The 12,263-nt window shown below is 43.4% G+C and overlaps 1 protein-coding gene across 2 annotated transcripts in view; it reads right to left on the bottom strand.

The window, feature by feature from the left end:
- Positions 1-12,263, bottom strand: part of gabrb4 (gamma-aminobutyric acid type A receptor subunit beta4) — a 240,545-nt gene that overhangs the window by 62,539 nt on the left and 165,743 nt on the right. Inside the window, exon 3 of one of the 2 annotated variants that reach the window (XM_072594890.1) lies at positions 9,764-9,919. The exons of the other annotated variant lie outside the window; for it this stretch is intronic. The gene's annotated coding sequence lies outside the window, so the exon portion shown is untranslated. The remainder of the gene's footprint in view (positions 1-9,763; positions 9,920-12,263) is intronic. 2 annotated transcript variants of the gene reach the window in all.

The following is a 12,263-nucleotide window of genomic DNA, read 5'->3' as shown; positions in this document are numbered from 1 at the left end:
CTGTAAGCCTTCTGCACTGAAATAGATGCAATTTAATCTAGCGGGCATTCCTTGCTCCTTGTCATGTTCCAGCCTGACCTGTCTCTTCACCTTACTATTTCTGATTACTGTAGTTCCTTTCATCCTTGGAATTGCCTCCTTGTTGTTGAGAATCCCACCCCCTGCCAATCTAGTTTCAACCCTCCTGAGTAGCACTAGCAATCCTGGCCACCAAGTTATTGGTCCCCATCTCGTATTAGATGTAACCCGTCTCTCTAGAACAGGTCACCTCTGCCTCAGAAAAGATCCCGATAATCTAAAAATCTGAATCTTTGTCCCTTGCTCCAATTCTTTAGCCATGCATTCATCTGCCTTTCCTCCTGTTCTTACTCTCACTAGCACATGGCATTGGAAGTAATCCGGAGATTATCACTGATGGGTTCTTGCTTTTAACTATTTTCCTAGCTCTCTATAATCGCTCTGCAGGAACACATCCCTATTTCTATGTATATCATTTGTGCCCCAGCGTGCACAATGACTTCTGGCTGCTCACCTTCCCCCTTCAGAACATTCTGCAGCTGCTTCGAGACATCCTGGATGGATAGGTGCAGAAAAACTTTGCAACGATGTTGCTGGGATTGGAGGGTTGAGTTATAAGGAGAGGCTGTGTAGGCTGGGACGTTTTTCACTGAAGCATAGGAGGTTAAGGGGTGACAGTACACATGTTTATAAAATCATGAGAGGCATAGGTAAGGTGAATAGTAAAGGTCTTTTCCCCAGGAAGCAGAGACCAGAAGTAGAGGGCATAACTTTAAGGTGAGAGCAGAAAGATTTAAAAGGGACCTGAGAGGCAATACGGAGGATGGTTTGTATGTGGAATGAACTGCCAGAGGAAGTGGTCGATGCAGGTACAGTTATAATATTTTTTTAAAAAACATTTGGACAGGTAGATTAGATTAGATGACTTACAGTGTGGAAACCATCCCTTCGGCCCAACAAGTCCACACCGCCCCGCCGAAGCGTAACCCACCCATACTCCTACATCTACCCCTTACCTAACACTACGGGCAATTTAGCATGGCCAATTCACCTGACCTGCACATCTTTGGAGTGTGGGAGGAAACCGGAGCACCCGGAGGAAACTCACGCAGACACGGGGAGAACGTGCAAACTCCACACAGTCAGTCGCCTGAGGCGGGAATTGAACCCGGGTCTCTGGCGCTGTGAGGCAGCAGTGCTAACCCCTGTGCCACCGTGCCGCCCACAAATGGGCGGTACATGAAAGTGGAAGGTTTAGTGGAATATGGGCCAAACACAGGCAAATGGGGCTAGTTTAGTATGGAGAGCTTGGTTGGCATGGACAAGTTGGACTAAAGGGTCTGCTTCCAAGATGTACGACTCCATCACTCTGTAAAATACCCATGGTAAAGTAGAAAGAAACAGAGATTACAAACATTCTACTCACAGTAATGTTGTACAATGTGCGATTTAACAATTATTCAAATTCAGCCTCCAGAACATAGGATGTTTATTTTTCTCCTTCAATAAATTTGGTGTTTGAGTCACTTGCAACAACTGCCACACTTCATTTGAGCTCCCTAGAAACAGTCATCATCCAAATGGCACATTCTTGCACAACCACTTTGGTTAAGTTCATGATGGTCTTGATTCTTCAGAGGTCTGCTCATAAACCTTGTTAAGTGGTCTGATCAGCTATGGCAAAACTGAAGGATAGTAGTGGGCTTGTCAAATTCACAATTTCTGCCCTTACTCTGTCTTGAGGTTTCTGTCCCTCTGCCTTTAGATTAGATTAGATTCCATATAGTGGGGGAACAGGCCCTTTGGGCTCCCTTCAGCGTAGCTTCTTTGACATTGGTCACGTGGCACCTGTACCTTAGTTTCCTTTCTGTTGGTAGTGATACCACGTGCAATTTCACAATTTCCAATTGGCAGTGCTTCCAGCTTTTTCCAGGTAACATGGACAGTTTTGATCATGACTATCTATGCGAGACTTGGATAGAGCGGGGGTAATGTTGGAGGTAGCTCTTAAAATTTCTTCAAACACTCTTGCAAACAGTTACAGAGTCTCCGACATTTTAAAGAATTTACAAATTTTTTTTCTGTATTAACACAGAGAATGCTGGCAGCATCACTGGAGAGAGAGAAACAGTTAACGTTTCGGGTCTGGAATGACTCGCCTTCAGACATGAAGAGGGACTCAAAAACATTTCTTCTGTTCCTCTTTCTCAACAGACTGCCAGAGCTACTGAGTCTCTCCAACACTCTTTTGCTTGTTTCCAATTTCCAACATCCTCAGTGTTTTGTCTTTATTCTTTTCTGTATTATTGTGGTTACACTTCAGAGTGTCAGCTGAGGCTCATTTGGCAGCATCTCACCTTTGAGCCATAAACATTGGGTTCTAAGCAATCTAAAGACTTGAACGCAAAATCCAGTTTCTAGTGCAGGGAGATGGAATCAACACTTTCAGGCAGAACCCAAATAATGTTTGAGTGAAGACAGGAATTCTCCCAGGTGTTCTAGTCACTATTTTATTGAGACCGTATCATAAGAACAGATCATGTAGACATTATCACACTGCTGTTTGTGGGAACTCACTTTCTGCAAAATTGGCTGCCACATTTCCTGTTACAACTGTGATTCTATTTCAAAAATATGGCCGCAAAGAATTTTGTGATATCCTAAGGCTGTGAAAGGTGCTAGAAAAATACAAGTTATTCATTTATTTCTTCTAGCTAAGCACAAAATTGTGAATAGCCACATGGTAGTCCTTTGAATCAGTGTAGCAATTCTCAGTTTGTGAACTCAGATTTCAGGCAGTTCTGTTCAGACAGGAATCAATGGATGAGTAACTGGAGGATTCATTAGGCCTTGTAAATTCTTTCAAAAACAAGTAGCCCCATTAAGCAACAAATCCTCCAAACATCATTGAATAAACATAATAAATCTCAATCTTGAATCAAAATGGCCATGGAGGAAATGGTACCACAGAATAATGTCAATGGTCAAGTGATCCAAAGACCCAGTCCTTTACGATGCAGGAAACAACAAATGCTGGACATCACAATGGGTCAGGTAGCATCCATGGAGAGACAGCAAGCTAACGTTTCGAGTTTAGATGGCTGTTCATCACAGCTGAAGTGAAATGTGGAGGGGACAGCATTTATGCTATAGTTTGGGGTGGGGGGAGCATGGATGGATGTGGAGGTAGTGGGTGTAGGGTGCTGCTGAAGATAAGATGTTGATAGTTCAGATTAAGTGATCAGGATGTGAGAATGGCAGAACGATGGCATGTCTCCTACCAGACCTGAAAGGACAGTAACTGGGATGGGGCGATGGGAGGACAATGACAAGCTAAAAGAAAGGGAAGAAATGGTTCACAAGTTGAAGGTGTTGAACTCAACATTAATTCCAGAAGTTTGTAAAGGGCCTCATCTGAAGATGAGATGTTGTTCCTCCAATTTATGCTGTGATTCACTTGACCACTGCAGCATGCCAAAGACAGAGAAGTGGGCACGCAAGCAGGACACTGTGTTAAAATTACTGGCTATGGGAAAATTGGGGTCATGCCTGTGCACAGACTAGAGGTGTTCCGCAAAGCGATCAGTCAGTCTGCGTTTGGTTTCTCCAAAGTAGAGTAGGCCACATTAGGTGCAGCGAGTACAATACAAAAGATTGGAGGAGGTACGGGTGAAATGCTGCTTCACCTGGAAAGACTGTTTTGACCCTTCGATTGTGAGCAGGGAGGATGTGAAAGGACGGGTGTTGCACCTTCTGTGATTACATGGGAAGGTGCCATGGAGCTGGGGGGTGGGTAGTGTTGGTTGTGGAATGAATGAGGGTATCCCAGAGGGAATGATCCCTGTGAAATGCAGATGGGGGATCGAGGGGAAGATGTGTTTGGTGATGGCATTTTTGCTGGACTTGTCTGAAATTGCAGAGAATGATCCTTTGAATGATTAGTGGAATGAAAAGTGAGGATAAGGGGAACCTGATCATGCTGTTGTGAGTGATAGGAAAGGGCAAGGTTGTGTTGTGTTGAAGGCCCTTTCAATCACAGTGGATGGGAAAACACGGTCATGGAAGAAGCAAGGTATATCGGCAGCCCTGCTTTGGAAGGTGGCACCATACAAACAGATGCAATGTAGGCAAAGGAACTGGGAAAATGGGATGGAGTCCTTTCAAGATGTGGTGTCTGATGAGCTGTAGTCACACCCCACATCCTGTAAGGATCCATCCCGTTCTCCTACTTCCTTTGCCTACATCATATCTGTTTGGATGATGCCACCTTCCAAAACAGTTCTGCTAACATGGCTTGCTTCTTCTGTGACCATGGTTCCACATCCACCACAGTTGACAAGGCCCTGCAACTTATCATCTGTGCTTCCACTCTTGCCCCTTCCCATCCCTCACAACAGCGTGATTGGGTTCCCCTTGTCCTCAGTTTTCATCCCACCACCTCTGCATTCAAAGGATCATTCTCTGCCATTTTAGACATCTCCAGTAGAATGCCACCACCAAACACATCTTTCTGTCACTCCCCTTGACTGCATCTCACAGGGATCATTCCCTCTGGGATACCCTAGTCCATTCTACAAACACTAACACCATCCCCCATCCCGCTCTCCATGGCACCTTCCCATGTAACCTCAAAAGGTGCAACACCTGCCCCTTCACCTCATTCCTGCTCACCATCCAAGGGCCTCAACAATCTTTCTAGTTGAAGCAGCATTTCACCTGTACCTTCTCCAATCTTGGGTGTTGTACTTGCTGCACCGGTGTGGCCTATTCTACATTGGAGAAACCAAACGCAGACTGGGTGACCACTTTGTGGAAGATCTCCAGTCTGTGGGCAAGCAGTGCCCCTGACCTTCCCATAGCCGGCAATTTTAACACAGTGTCCTGCTCGCGTGCCCATTTGTCTGTCCTTGACATGCTGAAGTGGTCCAGTGAATCACAGCGCAAACTGGAGGAACAACATCTCACCTTCAGAGTAGCCACTTTACAATCTCCTGGAGTTAATATTGAGTTCAACACCTTCTAATTGTGGACCATTTCTTCCCTTTCTTTTAGCTTGTCATGTACTCCCCTCTCCCATCCCAGATATGTCCTTTCAGGTCTGGTTGGAGATACATCATTGTTCTGCCATTCTCACATTCTGATCTCTTAATCTGAACTATCAACATCTTTTCTCCATGAGCACCCTACAGCCACTACTCCCACATCCATATCACCCTCCACCCACCTCCTCTCCCCCCAAAACAATAGTATAAATGCTGTCCCCTCCACACTTTACTCCAGCTCTGATGAAGAGTTATCTGACCTTGAAACATTAGCTTGCTCTCTTCATGGATGCTGCCTGACCCGCTGTGATCTCCAGCATTTGTTGTTTTCAGTACAGATTCCAACAACTGTAGTCATTTGTTCCTACCTTTGCTATGTGGACAAGGGTTCAAACCTAAACCCAGCAGTTACATAGAATTTAAATTCAATCAATAAAATCTGGAATTGAAAGCTTGATGGTGGTGATGAAACTATTGTCAATTGTTCAAAAAACCCATCTGCTTCATGAATGTCCTTTAGGGAAGGAAATCTGCCACCCACTCCCCACTCAATCTGGCCTATATGAGACTCCAGACCCACAGCAATGTGGTCGACTCTCAAGCACTCTCCGATCCGGCTCAACAAACCAACAGTTCAAGGGCAATTAGGAATGACACTTCAGATTCAAAAAGAGAAATATAATCCCTCCAATCAAGAAAGGGGAGGCAGAGAATAGGGAATGAGAGACTTGCTAGTTTGACATTAGTCATGGAGAGCATTTCACAATTGATCATTAAAGAGTTAATGACTGTGTACTTGGAAAAACTCTAGGTAATCGAGAAATATCAGCTTGGTTAGTCAAAGCAAATTTAGATTTGACCCAATTAGAGTAACAAGTGCAACAAATAAAGGGGAATGTGGAGATACACTCTACTTAGTTTTGCATAAAACATTAGATGGAGTGACACATTAGAGCAAATTGTGGAAAATAAAAGTTCACGCAGGGGACAGTGTCTCAGCATGGATAGACAATTGGCTGGCTGGTAGGAAACGGAGAGCACATTTAAATGGGTCTAAATGGTGTACTGGACACAAAAATTAAAGATACAGGTGTATCATGTTGTCAGGAAGACTAATGGGATGGTGTAATTTATTATGAGAGGAATTGAAAAGACAAGAATATTATGCTTCAATTATACATTGCACTAATGCCACTATGTAGAATCATAAAGATCTACAGACAGAAAAAACCTTTCGGCCCATCGAGTCAGCGTAGGTCATAAACAACTACCTAACTATTCTAATCTCATTTTCTAGCACTTGACATGTAGCCAAAATGCCTTGGCATTACACATCTAAATACCATTTAAAGGTATGAAGATTTCTGTCTCTACCACTCTTACAGATAGTGAGTTCCGGATTCCCACCACACTCTGGAAGAAAAAACTTTTCCTCACATCTCCTCTAAACCTTTTGCCTCTCACCTTAAATCTATGCTCCCTGGTCATTTGATCCTCCAGAGGGAAATGGGTCTTTTTATCTACCCTTTCTGTGCCCCCACCATTTTATATATCTTGCACATGTTCCCTATCAACCTCTTTCACTCTGAGGAAAACAATCCCAGTCTGTTCAATCTCTTAGCATAACTGAAGCTCTCCTGCCCAGGCAACATTCTGATAAATCTCCTCTGCATCCTCTCCAGTGCTATCACATCCCTCTAATAATGTGGATTCCAGAGCTACATACAATGCTCTAGCTCTGGCCTAACCAACATTTTATATAATTCCAGCATAACCTTCCTGCTCTTAAAGACCAAGCCTCTGTTGGAAGGTCAGTACTGAGGGAATGCCACACTGTCAGAGGCATTGAGGTCTACAGTACAGAAAAATCTCCCGTGGCCCATCATATCTGTGCCGGTCAAAAACAACCTCCTCATTACGCTAACCCCATTTGTAGCAATTGGCACATAGCCATTTAGGCCCTGGCATTACAAAATGCACATCTAAATACTTCTTAAATATTGAGAGAGGTTCTGTCTCTACCATCCTGACAGTTCCTGATTCTCAGACTCTGGGTGAAAAAGTGTCTCCTCATATCTCTTCTAAACCTTCTGACCCATGATCATTGATTCCTATATCAAGGAGAAAAGTCTCTTCCTGTCTACCCTTCATAATTTTATACATCTCAATCATATCCCTTCTCAATCTCCTCTGCTCTAAGGTAAACAATCCCAGTCTGTCTGATCTCACTTCATAACTGAAATGCTCCAGCCCAGGCATCATTCTGGTAAATCTTCTCTACATCCTCTTCAGTGCTGTTCCGACTCTCCTAAAATGTGGATTCCACAACTGCATTCCTCCAGCTATGGTCTAACCAACATTATATACAGTTCCAGCATAATCTCCCTGTTCTTGAACTCGATGCTTCAACTAATAATGGCAAGTATCCCATATGTCTGTTTGACCACTTCATCCACCTGCCCGATACCTTAAAGGGCCTCGGTATACATATACACAAGGTCCTTTTGATTCCTGGTGCTTCTCAGAGTCCCACAGTTCATCATTGCCTGTTTGTCCTGCCCAATTGCATCATTTCTCATTTATCTGGATTGAATTCTATTTGCCATCGATCAGTCCATCTAATCAGCCTGACTACACCTCCTGTAATCTCAGGCTATCCTTGTCCCATGTAGTGTGTTTGCTGAGTAAACTGCTGGCACATGGTGCTGGTGTGAAATTGACATAGCACAGTACTGTTTAACAACACGCTCACTCTGTTGATTGCTGACCACCATGACAATCTGCCTGGCTTTGTGTCTGAAAGGCAAGACAGACATACTGAGAGCCTGGCTAAGGGGGTGAAGCACTGAAACATAAGGAATGACAAGGATGGGATGCCGTGAGCATCCTGACAGGTGTAAAGTGAGTAAGCGTGAAGAGAACGCGTGAGCAGTCTGGTGAAGACTATGCACTTTTGCACACTTGTTGCTGGAAGAGCACAGCAGTTCAGGCAGCATCCGAAGCTACTTGGATGCTGCCTGAACTGCTGTGCTCTTCCAGCACCACTAATCCAGAATCTGGTTTCCAGCATCTGCAGTCATTGTTTTTACCTCCTATTCCATTGATAGTTGCCAGTATATTGCAAAGTGCATCATTGAAGTGCAGAGATAAGTGGATTGGAAATGTGCCATAATGATGTGGAGAGGGTGGCATGTGCCAGATAGCCAACATCCCACTGTCCACACAGTGTGCTCTGAAATGATGGTGCGTAGTTTCCAAGATGGCTGTCCGGAGAAGCAGTGACCAGGTACAGACTCAGACGTTCATGTTGGAAATTCTTAGCATCTAGTTTCTATCTTGCAGGTGTACAGTAGGAGCTTTCATATTTGTCAGGTGAGATGAGGGAGTAATGAGCAATAATCCTTGATAAGAGACCCCTTGCTGTTCATAAGCAATAATCTCATTTTGGTGTTTTGGAACTTGTTTGGAAAATGTGACTTGTCAATCTCAGCATCAAGAAAGCCATCACTCGGTACTACACAAGATTCTCCCAAGCCTCTTTGCTCGGCCAATTTGAATTGCCCGGTCGTGACGTCAGTTGGGATCACTGTACTGTCAGAAGGTCAGTGTTGAGGCAGCAGTGCCATATAAGATCCCTATTGGATGAGGTATTACATTGAAGTCCCATCTGCTCTCTCCTTTGGATGACAGAAGATTCCATGTCACCAGTTGTAATGCAGGGCAATGTCCTGGGAAATCTTTATCCTAAAAACATCAGAAAACTCCATGATCTCATTTGTATCTATGGCAGCTTGCTGTGCATATGTTGGCTGCGATCTTCAGTTGGTGGCACGGTAGCACAGTGGTTAGCACTGCTGCCTCACAGTGCCAGAGACCCGTGTTCAATTCCAGCCTCCGGCAACTGTCTGTATGGAGTTTGCACATTCTCCCCGTGTCTGCGTGGGTTTCCTCCGGGTGCTCGGGTTTCCTCTCACAGTCCAAGGATGTGCAGGTTAGGTGAATTGGCCATGCTAAATTGCCCGTAGTGTTAGGTGAAGGGATAAATGTAGGGGAATGGGTCTGGGTGGTTTGCTCTTCGGAGGGTCGGTGTGGACTTGTTGGGCCGAAGGGCCTGTTTCCACACTGTAAGTAATCTAATCTGCAATTATAGTGAGTACACATCAACAGGTACATCACTGGCTGTGAGTTGCTTTGTGAGATCATTGAGAATGCTGTGGAAATTCAAAGACTTCTTTCCTTTCTGGAATAAAAACTTGGAAAAACTGACTATCCAACAGGCACTGGTTTGGATGAATAGATGCTGAATCATGTTAGATTGGGCCTAGTAAATGAGGCAAGCACTTCTCCCTCCCATTTCATCTTACTTGTGAAGTGTCTATATTATTGAAATGTAACCATGTCTCAGTGACAACCTACATCCTGACTTGTCAAAGGTAGAGACACAATCCTCAACATTTATTTCACTTTCATTGGCCTAGATACACTTTGAGTAAGTTCCTTGACTGTAGGTGCCATTCCTTTGCAGTGCCTGTCCCGAGCCAGTCTGTTAATCCGACCTGACCCATTAAAAGGCCTCTAGTTTATCACTTCTACCAGTTGCCTCAAGAAGTCTCAAAACAGTGTTTGAACTATGTCAAAATCCTTGGCCAACATCTGTGCACCCTGAGATTTAAGATGGAGGCCAGCCCTCCTAAAGTGCTTACCTTGCTGCTGTACTTTTCCCCAGTTGTCTATGAAAGCAAGTCTCTCCCATTTAAACAGGTCCATGAGCCCCAGGTCGGGTCTGATGATTCTGCTGACCCCGCAGGACAGGAGATGACCACCATTGTCCTTTGTCTTTCAGTGAGTGAACCAACTTCCTGCAAGAAAAAGGACTTCAGATCCATCACAACGTTAGTTCCCACACCTAATGCCATGATGCTTCCAAACCTCGCAACTATTATTAGGCCATCCACTCTGTCACATCGAACTCTTTGGTGCTAGTTCGTGGCAACGAACCAGTGTGGGACACAACCTTAATTTGACACAGTGTGGGTTCAATATTTCTAGATTCTTGTCTGCAATCATTCCACAGTGCACCTCAGGAGGAGACCATTTAGCCTGCACCAACTCTTTAGAACAACAATCCAGTTAAGTAACATTTCTGCATTTGTTGTGCACTGGAGGTTTTCTTCGTTGACTCAAGGAATCGATAGCAGAAGAGAGAGTTTGATCCAGTGTATTCATACTGTCACTTTGTAAGAATACATCACCAAACACCACTCCCTGCTCATTGCTCCTCCCACTATAAGCTCTGCAAAAACATTCCCCTTTAGATAATAATCTAATTCACTCAGATTCACCCTGCTCCCACCCCAACTCTCAGGCAGACCATTTCAGACCTGAAGCACTCATTATATGGAAAAATGCTTGCTCCTTGTTGATTTGTCTATCACGTTAAATCACTGCTCTCTTAGTTTCAAATCTCCCACCAATGGCAACAGATTCTGCCTACCTATATAGTCCAATCCTATCATGATTTTGCATACTTTGCTAACTTTCACTCTCTTCCTAGCCCACACTATTCTCCTTGTGTCTCTTACCAACTCTGAGGTGAAGGTTTTCTTCTTGAATGGTGCTTTCACCCATGAGCACTGCTGACTGTTGGTTTATGTATTTTCGCTACTGACTAGCTGTCCATGACTTCTTAAAGTAGTAATGTTCTTTCATTGGTAAACTCGTTTTGTTTTTTTTTAATTCTCCGGAGTTAAATGTTTTCTCTCTACTGTTATTATTTTCTGATACTTCAGCAAAAGGTGCCCACTGCTGATCACCATGTCATATTGGGACATTAGATAAGAATCACCGAAGAATCACGGCTGGTTTAGTTCATTGCCGTTAATCCTCCTTGCTAAGTTGAGTGAAAAGGCCTGCTGAATTATCAATGATAGAAGATAAACCACAAGAGAATCTTAGTAAGCAGAGGCTCTTTTCTTATCTCATAATGTATTGTTTATAGGTAGAATTAATATTGACTAGCTAGGCCTAAGAAATGGGAAACCTCCATCATGGTTGTAGAAGGTGAGAACCCCTAGAAAGCAAGAAAAGAACCCAGGAAGCAACAGTACAGAGATGCAACTTTGTCATTTAACACAAATTAAAACTAGAAAGAAGGAGCACAATGCAGTTTTGCTAATTAACTGATTTTAAGCTTTATTGGAAAAACATCATACAGCATTGTCATAATTCATATTTAAAATCTGTAGACAAAATACTGCAAAATTGCTCTCAGGAATCTGGAGAAACTTTATGACAGCATTTAACTAGCATTGATTTAATACAGGAATACAAACTCCATGTGACATTGAGCTGTTATAGGTTTAAAACAACTATAATAGAATAAGAAGGAACAAACACATTAAGAAGAAATGGAATGAGAAGGAGTAGAGTCAAAGAGTCATTTTCCCAAGAAGATTCTATGACAGAGATGGGCTGAATGGAGCTCAGGATTGCCATCTCGAAGAAGAAAATTCTCAAGGTACAGAAATTACTCCATGACTAAACTCTAAATTTTAAGCTGAACACGTAAGTGCACTGCTATATTCCACAGAAAATATTGTAAACCTCCAAAATATCAGAGAAGGCACAGTTTGTATTGATGAAGTTTTAAAATGTGATGGAAAGTGCAGGTGGCCTTTTTAAAGGTCAGGTTTATGGAACTGGGATTTCTTTCACATCTGCAGACCTAACCCTTGACAAAAACTGAGAGTTTTCAAACCAGCACCTCAGAACAACAAAGCCACAGGCAGTACACAGCTGTAACAAAGGAATGCTACATCTAGGTCACTCTGCTGATGACTGTCTATACACCCTTTATGGTTTTTTTTACAATTTCAAAAATCTGTGGAGTCAGATGGGGGAGAAAAACAAATTTCCAAAACTTGCATTAAAGACACCATTACTCTTCTTGAAATTCTCTCTTGGTTGAAGCATCTGGGAACTCGACAAAGATACAGTTTCATGGTATCTTAACTACCTTACAAATCCTATAAATTTGAATTGTGGTGGTAATATCATAAGACATAGTCGAACAGTGTGGCACTGTAAAGCTCTTCGTCAGATGTCTGAAATGTCGACTCTCCTGCTCTTCAGGTGCTGCCTGACTGGCTGAGCTTTTCTAGCGCCACACTTTTTGACTCTGACTCTCCAGCATCTGCAGTCCTC

This window comes from Chiloscyllium punctatum, chromosome 25 (assembly GCF_047496795.1).
Source record: "Chiloscyllium punctatum isolate Juve2018m chromosome 25, sChiPun1.3, whole genome shotgun sequence".
NCBI classification, from domain to species: domain Eukaryota; kingdom Metazoa; phylum Chordata; class Chondrichthyes; order Orectolobiformes; family Hemiscylliidae; genus Chiloscyllium; species Chiloscyllium punctatum.
Note: the sequence above shows the minus strand (reverse complement) of the source record. Positions and strands in the feature narration are given on the sequence as shown.